Source organism: Crinia signifera, chromosome 2, assembly GCF_055691185.1.
Source record: "Crinia signifera chromosome 2, ASM5569118v1, whole genome shotgun sequence".
NCBI lineage: Eukaryota > Metazoa > Chordata > Amphibia > Anura > Myobatrachidae > Crinia > Crinia signifera.
This window is the reverse complement of record NC_139218.1, coordinates 55,530,371-55,538,362: the sequence shown is the minus strand read 5'-3', so window position 1 is coordinate 55,538,362 and position 7,992 is coordinate 55,530,371. Positions and strand designations below refer to the sequence as shown.

General features: G+C 44.6%; 1 long non-coding RNA gene across 1 annotated transcript; it reads left to right on the top strand.

Moving 5' to 3' along the window:
- The first annotated feature begins 1,389 nt into the window (after positions 1-1,389).
- On the top strand, positions 1,390-5,500 carry LOC146058738 (uncharacterized). The gene is made up of 3 exons (XR_014469929.1): positions 1,390-1,494; positions 4,784-4,907; positions 5,055-5,500. It is a non-coding gene; the product is annotated as an uncharacterized LOC146058738 (long non-coding RNA).
- Positions 5,501-7,992: the final 2,492 nt, after the last annotated feature.

Below are 7,992 nucleotides of genomic sequence, written 5' to 3'. Positions count from 1 at the left end.
CACATCCACAGTATGCCGGCACTCGCCAAAATAAAGCCACAGAAGGTGCCATCCCTCAGAGTAATGTACACAATCCAGCGGTGGGAGGCACAGAAGAAATCACTAAAAGTACATGTGGCCAATAAGAAGTGTGTATTGAAGTGCCAAGCACTCTTGAGGTTACCCCTGTCCTCAGTGCTCAATAAAATGGGAGAGAAACGTTTCTCTTCCGTGTAATTGTGCCCTGAGGACGGGCACAATAACACACTCACTGTTACGGTCCCCATACATCAGCAATTAATTGTGACAATTTTCAGATATGGAGATGATTGCCACAATTAATTTTAGATGTGTGGGCTCCCCCTTTTGGCAATCCCAATCAAAATTGCCAATCGATTGCTTAATCAGGTTTTTAAACATGTTTAATAATCTGGTATTATCTGCAGATCTTTTTTATATGTGTGGGCATTCCCAATTCGTCTTCTTCATCTATTTACATTATGAACAGCTGAAATGACAATCGATTGGGCAATTTCCAGATATGAAGATGCAATCTTTAGATGGAAAAATCTGCCGATCACTGAAATAAATCTGTAATGTGTGGGCAAAGGGACATGGTCACTTTGTACTCTCCAGTGAGTGTTACACTAACAATGGTTATATGTTACTGACAGTATAAGAAATTTAGTGAAAATACAGTAAACAAAAAAAATAAAATAAGCGCATCTAATCTCTATCATTATCCATTGCTATAATCTTATTATAACTGCTGACATTGGCACTAATAGTTATAGCAATAACTTATAAGCCACAATGGTGACGCTCCAGCTGATTCCACTGCCCTGATCTGTGCTATTGCTTCTATGGTAAAAAGTGACTAAACTGTTATGTAGAGTTATGTAGTCACAGCTCATGGTGTCTCTTCCTCTGCTCCTTATAGACAGGCAAGTCCGCCAAAGTGAGGAGGATCATGGTCCAGCCCATTAGTGCTGCGAATCCCTCCACCAGTCGTTGCTCCACTCCTCTACGTGTGGTGGGCAAACTTCTGGAGCAGGAGGACATGGTCCAGCCCATTACTGTGAAGGTGGGCACACCTCTGGCGCAGGAGGACATCTACCTGCCCAGTGAGGGTAAGCTTCCTCAGGTGTTATGTATGGGCTGGATGTAAGCTTCCCCAGGTGTTATGTACAGGCTGGATGTAAGCTTCCCCAGGTATTATGTATGGGCTGGATGTAAGCTTCCCCAGGTGTTAAGTATGGGCTGGATGTGAGATTCCCCAGGATATTGCCTATAACAAGCAATCTGATTCTATCTATCACTTTCTAGAAATGTGTACTGATTCCTCAGACAGCAGCAGCTGTGCTTCTGAATCCAGTAGCAGTGACTCTGACTCCAGCAGCAGCTACACCACAGGGCACCTCACAGAAGCATCACCTCCACCAGCAGATGCTGCAGTAGTAGCAGCAGTGAATGCAGTTATATCGGAGAGAGTCGCCTTTTTCCTGTTCGGTGCAGGTAAGCTTCCGCAGGTGTTATGTATGGGCCGGATGTAAGATTCCCCAGGTGTCATGTACGGGCAGGATGCAAGATTCCCCAGGTGTTATGTACGGGCTGGATGCAAGATTCCCCAGGTGTTATGTACGGGCTGGATGCAAGATTCCCCAGGTGTTATGTACGGGCTGGATGTAAGGTTCCCCAGGTGTTATGCAACAGAAACCACTCGATTTTAGTGGTGAATTGGGCGCTAGTTTGAGAAATAACAGAATTATTATATATAAAAGAAAAAAGTTTTTTTTTGTTTTTTAAAGAATATAAATGAATTTATAATTCAGCTGCAGTCCTCCTGTGTGTACCAGTGCAGGTACCCTACAACTGTCTATCACCTGAACCAATGAAGGTGCAGGTCACAAACAGATACAATTGAAAACATAAAAAAATGGAGTCTCTGTGCTATTCTTTTGTTCAAAAATGCACCACACACACATTTTCATTAATTTTAGTTGGTAATTTTATGTATATTTAATTTCTTAAAAAAGAACATATATAAAGACAATACAATTTTATAGGCGGCCACCTAGAACTTCACAATATAGTACAACCAAACAGCAAATAAATATTCCTGTTATTTATTTAAAAAATCATGCAATAAAAAAATTATGCAGTAAAAAGATTTTGAGCCTTGAAATATATAAAGATACTCAGTCCATTCGTCTATGGAATGGAAACACTTAGGGGGTTATTCTAGTCCATTCTTTCTGACAAAATCCTTCTTAGATGGACAAAACCATGTGCACTGCGGGTGGGGCAGATGTAACTTGTGCAGAGAGAATTAGATTTGGGTGGGGTTTTTCTTCAAAGTGAGATCTATATTGAAGTGTAAAATCATGCAGTCAGTATTTACCCTGCACAGAAACAAAATAACTCACCCAAATCTAATTCTCTCTGCACATGTTACATCTGCCCCACCTGCAGTGCACATGGTTTTGTCCATCTAAGAAGGATTTTGTCAGAAAGAATGAACTAGAATAAACCCCTTAGTTCCTTTGCAAGAATGTTTGCGTTTGCAGGGCGCTAATAGCCCTTGCCTCCAGATACAGTCCCTTTAGTTGAAATATAATGCGGGACCTACAACGTCTGTGGTAAGTTTGTGACAAATATTTAGTAACTGGTAGTAGTGCACAGTGGCGCGTCTCTCACCTGCGCACACTGTGCGCTTTGGTCCCAGCCTATACGGAGTGTCCCTCCGGTGAGCGGGTTGTGGGGGGGACACCGTGGAGATGTTAGAGCTGGCGTGTCACTCACCCACGTGGTTGGTCCGGGCGGCTAGCGCTGCTCTCACCTGCACTGCCGTTTCTCCCCAGTCTCACCTGGAGTTCTCCTAGCGGCTTTCAGGTGCGTGGTGACATCAGATCTGTTCCGCTCTCTCCCCAGATGTAGTGGTGCCAATGTAGATTATGCATGGGAGGCTTGTAGATCCGGAATTAATGGTGTCTGGGCAAATAATTCCAAAAAGGCATTTAGCTGGGTAGACCGCTAACGCGTTTCAGAGGGCTTTTTCAAAGAGTCCCCATGTGTTATGCATTGGCTGCTTGTTTCTGATCACTTGTCTAATTGTAGTGTTGCTTTGTTCGGACACATGCACAGGTGGTGCTGACATTACTGTTATGTTCCGTCAGTGTGACAGGCTGGTAACTAGTATATATGTACTAAGCTGGGATTTCTGTGACAGACAGGTAACTAGTATACAGTATGTAATAGGCTGGGATTTCTGTGACAGGCAGGTAACTAGTATATATGTAATAAGCTGGGATTTCTGTGACAGGCTGGTAACTAGTATATATGTAATAGGCTGGGAGTTCTGTGACAGGCTGGTAACTAGTATATATGTACTAAGCTGGGATTTCTGTGACAGGCAGGTAACTAGTATACAGTATGTAATAGGCTGGGATTTCTGTGACAGGCAGGTAACTAGTATATATGTAATAGGCTGGGAGTTCTGTGACAGGCTGGTAACTAGTATATATGTAATAAGCTGGGAGTTCTGTGACAGGCAGGTAACTAGTATGTATGTACTAAGCTGGGATTTCTGTGACAGGCAGGTAACTAGTATACAGTATGTAATAGGCTGGGAGCTCTGTGACAGGCTGGTAACTAGTATATATGTAATAAGCTGGGAGTTCTGTGACAGGCAGGTAACTAGTATATATGTACTAAGCTGGGAGTTCTGTGACAGGCAGGTAACTAGTATGTATGTAATAAGCTGGGAGTTCTGTGACAGGCAGGTAACTAGTACATATGCAATATGCTGGGAGTTCTGTGACAGGCCGGTAACTAGTATTCATGTAATAGGCTGTAAGATCCATACCTCCCAACTGTCCCGTGGTCTTTGGGGATGTTCCCGTGTCCCTCCCGTGGCCGGCAGTGTCCCGCTGCAGGGGGGGGGGGGGCAGTTGGGAGTCTCCCCCAATCTGACAGAATAGACGCTGTGCGCAGCGGCTAGTCGTGACCGAAAATGGGGCACGGCCTAATTAGCATATGTCACGCCCTTTTGCATATGCCACGTCCCCTTTTGAGGCGAGTGTCCTATTCTGACATTCATAAAGTTGGGAGGTATGGAGATCTGTGACAGGCAGGTAACTAGTATATATGTAATATGCTGGGAGTTCTGTGACAGGCCGGTAACTAGTATTCATGTAATAGGCTGGGATTTCCGTGACAGGCAGGTAACTAGTATATATGTAATAGGCTGGGAGTTCTGTGACAGGCAGGTAACTAGTATATATGTAATAAGCTGGGAGTTCTGTGACAGGCAGGTAACTAGTATATATGTAATAGGCTGGGAGTTCTGTGACAGGCTGGTAACTAGTATATATGTAATAGGCTGGGAGTTCTGTGACAGGCAGGTAACTAGTATATATGTAATAGGCTGGGAGTTCTGTGACAGACAGGTAACTAGTATATATGTAATAGGCTGGGATTTCTGTGACAGGCAGGTAACTAGTATATATGTAATAAGCTGGGAGTTCTGTGACAGGCTGGTAACTAGTATATATGTAATAGGCTGGGAGTTCTGTGACAGGCTGGTAACTAGTATATATGTAATAAGCTGGGAGTTCTGTGACAGGCAGGTAACTAGTATATATGTAATAAGCTGGGAGTTCTGTGACAGACAGGTAACTAGTATATATGTAATAAGCTGGGAGTTCTGTGACAGACAGGTAACTGGTATATATGTACATTTACTACAATGAAAAGAGGTGATGTTGCCTATAGCAACCAATTGGATTCTGGCTTTCATTTTCAGATGATACGACGTCTCTGGATTCCTCTGTTAGCGGCAGCAGTGACTGTTCAGAGCTCTTGGACCTGGTGGAAACCCCATCAGATAACAACAGAGGCTCTTGTGCGAGCAGAGACTCCTCCCCCTGGTAGGTACAGATAAATGTAGTCAGTAAGGGCCACTAACATGGTGCAGGCGCTGGTAGCAGCAGGGCAGGGAATAATGACATGACTTGTACATGGGAAACATTTGTGTCTTCACAATAACAGTCACTGATCAAGGTTTTTATTTATAGGAATGACATCTACTACAAGCCTGTCTCTGTGGGCTTCCTGTGCCAGGACGAGGAGGATGGGATGCCCAAGGTGGATATATAAGACCAGAACCTGGACATCGGACTCACTGAGTCATTTCCATCTTGTGCTGCATGTCCCAGAATTTGGGAACTTGCAGCTTTAAAGTTTATATTGATTGTTATATGCATACAACTTGAATCATTGAAGTTTATGCAACTTTTATAATTAATGTTAAAAAGCATGTCCTGTTGACATGTCCTGCTGTCCTGTTGACAGCTTATCCCCCTACCCAAGCCTGTCCCGTTGACGGGTAACCCCCTACCCCCAATCTCTGTCTTCACAACTCCCTCTCTCCATATCCAGCAAGTTTGAAACATATCATTTTGCTGTCACTTTCTGAGGAGTCATTTGGTCCGTTGAGTGGCCTATTATGTGTAACTATACACTCACATACAGATGCATGTATACAGTATATGTATCTATCTGCTGTTTCAACAATAAAAAGTAAGACAAATCAATCAATGTCTGATGTGTTATTCTCCACTTACTATTGAGCATGTTTCCCATTGTACTACTGTATTAGTCTGACCCTTACTCGTGTTAGTCTGACCCTTACTCCTGTTAGTCTGACCCTTACTCGTATTAGTCTGACCCTTACTCGTATTAGTCTGACCCTTACTCGTGTTAGTCTGACCCTTACTCATGTTAGTCTGACCCTTACTGTATTAGTCTGACCCTTACTCGTGTTAGTCTGACCCTTACTCGTATTAGTCTGACCCTTACTCGTGTTAGTTTGACCCTTACTCGTGTTAGTCTGACCATTACTCGTATTAGTCTGACCCTTACTCGTGTTAGTTTGACCCTTACTCGTGTTAGTCTGACCCTTACTCGTATTAGTCTGACCCTTACTCGTGTTAGTCTGACCCTTACTGTATGAGTCTGACCCTTACTCGTGTTAGTCTGACCCTTACTCGTGTTAGTCTGACCCTTACTGTATGAGTCTGACCCTTACTCGTGTTAGTCTGACCCTTACTCGTGTTAGTCTGACCCTTACTCGTATTAGTCTGACCCTTATTCGTGTTAACCATGTGAGTGCCAAGTGAATTTGTCAAAATAGATGTAAAATTGCCAAGCAAACATTTGTATTCATCATAATGACCTGTTATGTTTATAGGACATATCATCTTTTTTTACTCAACATCTTTTCTTTGAATCTATATAACAAGTGTGAGTGACGCTGATATTTTTTTAAGCTAATATTTTGCCGAGATTTTGGCACTCAAAGGGTTAAATAGTTGGGATATTGTAATTTGCAATAAGAAGAATATGGTAGGTTTGTACAGTACTGTGGGCTATAAGCAGGGGTTAAAGGGAGGTGGAACGGGGTGGAACTGAGTTCCACCACCTCTAATGGTGAGGTGGAACATTGTAACCTCCACAGTAATTCTCACAGAAAAGCATTCTAGGGGGATGCCAATAACCGCTGGCCCTGTCTCTGCCTAATGGGGGGGGACGGGGTAATTAGGTGACATAGAGAAATAAGTTCCCCCACCTATGGATAACATGCTTGTCTACTTTTCAGAAAAAAGAGGTGGGGGTGGTGTTTCACCATCTGGATGTAAAGGTGTTGTGATGAGGGTGGGGCTTATGGTAATGTTCTGTATGGGGGGCGTGGCCATGGCCATGCTCCTTGCCATGCATGCCAGCTATGTGGTAAGCATAGGCGTGCGCACGGGGGGTGCCAGGGGTGCACAGGCACCTCCTAATGATCGGGCACCCCCCCCCCCCGCACGATTGCAGCCAGATAGACCCCGCGGCTTGGAGGAGCAAGCGCCAGCGGGGTCTGCTGTGGGCGCCGACGCCTGTGAAGGACAGGCTGTGTATTTACTTATCACGCTGCGCTATGCTCCGGGTCCCGGGAGTCCTAGTTGCTGCTGATTGACAGCACCATATAGGGTGCCGGCGCCCAGGGCTGCCAAGAGAATTCTCGGGCCCCGGTACAACAAATTCCCGGGGCCCCCATGGAGGGGGGGGGGGGCGTTCTCTCTCTCTCTCTCTCTCTCTCTCTCTCTCTCTATATATATATATAAATATATATAGAGAGCGAAGAATGGAGGCACTCCTGGGACTTGTAGTGTACACCAAATTGAAGACACAGGGGTCTGGGAGCAATGTTTCGGTCCTTTTATTAGCTTGAAAACGGTCTAATAAAAGGACCGAAATGTTGCCCCCAGACCCCTGTGTCTTCAATTTGGTGTACTACAAGTCCCAGGAGTGCCTCCGTTCTTCGCACTGTATTAGTGGTGTAGTCATACACCCTGGCAGGCACCCGGGCATTACCCACACGGGACAGCTTTATTGGAGTGCCTATCATCTGTTTGTTGTATATAGGAGGCAGATCCAGGAAAAATGGTGGGGGGGGGACACCACAGTTAATAAAGGGCAGGTCTCTAGAAATGGGTGTATGGCCTATTAAAACATGGTTGTGGCCTCAAAAGGGAATGTTGTACCCAGTGGCGTAAGTAGTAATTATCTGCTAGTGGTAGTAAAAGTGCGCCAAAATTGGGAGTGGCCATGTGTCAGGATGGGGCATGGTCATATGAAACTAGATGAGACTACATGACAATAGGAGCATGGCCACATTATGCCACACACACCATATGAATCTTACACATTATACCACAAGCCATAATGCCCATTACACATCATGCTTCACACCGTACTACCCATTACACATTATGCCCCACACTTTAATGCCTATTACTTATTTAACCACATGCTATAATGCCCATTACATATTATGTCACACACCGTAATGCCTTTTACATATTATGTCACATAAGTGCCGCTTACCTACATGCTAGTTGCCAGGAGCTGCGTGCTTGATGCCAGGAGCAGAGGCGTAGCGAGGGCGGTGCCGGCGGAGCACACGCTCCG